Here is a 2,592-nt window from a genome sequence, read left to right as displayed (position 1 = left end):
TATACATTCTTGGTGTTTATTTACATGGGTAGGGAGTATTAAGGCGGACAATACGCCTTGCCGTATTATAACTTATATATATATATATATAGTCTTGGAGCAATAGAGTTTTCGTTAAGAATGAAGGATTGATGAATTAGATTTTTACGCTTTTAAATCGTTTTGTTTAGTTTAGTATAAATATATATTTATATATGGTATGCATGTACATACCATTCTTTATATATTTTATAAATACTTTATATACCATTCTTATATTTGTCGTTTTATGATTATCTTTAACACAAAACACCTGCAAGAAGCTATATGAAGGGCATTGACCAGTTGCACTAAGATAGTTAAGTTAAGAGTTGGGTTGGAACTTTGTTTTTGTGACCGGAAGTAAGATATCAAGTCCATCTCATGTGGCCTCATAAATGTCCGCCTTCCGGTGCTTAACTGCGCAAGTTGGTAAGTAAACGCGAGCTAATGCTTTTCTTCCTGTCTAGCGAAAGTACTCTAGTTAGTAGTTGATGAAACAGCTTTCATCAAGAGGGACATATTACTCCAATCATCAACTATTTTGATCATCATTTTTTTAGAAGTATGATGCTTGCATAATTTTTATATTATCTGAGTATCATGTTAAATTTTATATTTGTGATTACTCATCTTTGAATTGAGCAATACATTGAGTTTTGAAAATATAATATTTAAAAAATTATAAATTTCTAAAATATTTAATCATCATTATACATAAACTGATCTAGCTACAGCTAGTTAAATATTTAGTAGCTTTTTTCTACCTTAGTTCCTTCGGGAACAGTTCGTCGACCCCTCTTTGACTATTTTATGAGGCCTGAAACAGATTCCGATATTCTACCAGTGTTTTATTTTTCTTTACCGGACCATTTTCCTTATTTATAGGAACGAATATCATAATGTATTAAAATGACTTGTGATTTTCATACGGTTTTTTCACCGCTAATAATAAACTAGACCTTAAAAAAAAAAACTGCGTTATTTTAAACACTTTATTTTATTTAAATTTTTTTTATGTTTTGAAGTCGATTTCCGATTATTTCTGATGGTTAAACACTACCAAAAATATCAATCCATTAAATCATGATTAAAATTACAAGAGTGACTAAGAGAGGTTTATCCCTCCTTATTCATACATTTTTTGAAATTGTTGAATTGTTACTTTTTACGACCTGTATAACACACCTAACTCAGGAATTTCGAATGGGATGGGATAATTTTGTTTCGGTTCCTGAAAAAAAATTAGAGTTTAAGACGGGTTCATATACTTAAATACTTTTTGGAATTCAACGCATCCTGAATACAAAAATTATTTGATCATTTATTGTTGATTTGATGTCGAATTAGACCAATGTCAGCTTAAATTATTTAAAAAAGCTAATTCCAAACCCACTTTTATTTTATTTAAACAAACTTGATGTCATATTGTTTTACAAAAACTATTTTAAATATTTGTAATTGTTGCTACAAATTTTTAATTTAAATTATACAAAACTTAAAAAACTACTCTTCAACGTAAAAATTTTTCTGATTAAATCTGGCTAGTGGTAGACCAATGAAGTAATGTATCAATCACTATTTCTTAACGAAGACTCCAATGCTTCAAACTAAAAATATTATATTAAAATAGTGATATTATATTATATTAAAATAGAGTCAGTTGCTTAAAACACAATTTAACTTTTTTACGAAACAAGATAAAACCTCTTTTAACTGATTGATTTTAAATTAATCAATGGCCCCCAAATTATCCATATATATATTTTTTTCTGGAAACAGGTCGATTCCATTTACGGACCTATGTTCATCAAAACTTTTTTATCCAACGTTTAATTAATCTCCAAGTGTTATCCTTTTTTGGAGCATACCCTGAGTAAGCCAACACGTACTAATGCCTCAATTAATGCCAGTTAATTAATTTTATTACGGTGCATTGTTTATCCTAAATATAATTACAAAGTATTTATCATGACCAAAATTCTCTAAGCTTACCGAGTGTAATTGTGTGTGTTTGGATAGTATTATTTACTTATTATTGAAGGTCTTGTATAATTTAACAGGTATAGCTATCGCGAGAGTGGAATTTGGAAGCCACTTTAAGATAAGAATATTTTCTCACTTAGCCGCCAAAGAAGGAGCGAAGTAAAAATCCGTGTTTAATTTTCTTTTTGTTTTGGTTAATGTGAGTTGCGCGCATTTGCAGTCCTATCTCTTGTTCACTTATCTGATCCCCGCGTCTCTCTCTAAGACCTCGAGTCGTATATTACCATCAGCTATAACTTTTCTAGTAGTATTTCAAACCGACTTTTCAAACAAGTGAGTTTAAAATGCACTTATTTATGATATATTTGAATCGGACACTGAAAATAACCCCATATTAATTTTCATTTCAATTTTAATTTTGTAATCAAATTTATCGACTTGTTTTTTCAATTTCTTTTTACCTAAGCCTTTTCTTTAATTTTTAACTCCCCACACTAATTTTGATCACATCTGTTATACAAGAATATTTTTTAAAATACGACTAAATAGAAAAAGTGATTACTTTTAACAATTTTATTATTACTAAAA

Source organism: Halyomorpha halys, unplaced genomic scaffold (genome assembly GCF_000696795.3).
Source record: "Halyomorpha halys isolate HHAL.00 unplaced genomic scaffold, Hhal_1.1 Scaffold1616.1, whole genome shotgun sequence".
In the NCBI taxonomy this organism is placed as follows: Eukaryota; Metazoa; Arthropoda; class Insecta; order Hemiptera; family Pentatomidae; genus Halyomorpha; species Halyomorpha halys.
The sequence above is the reverse complement of the archived record's forward strand: the minus strand, read 5'-3'. Positions refer to the sequence as shown.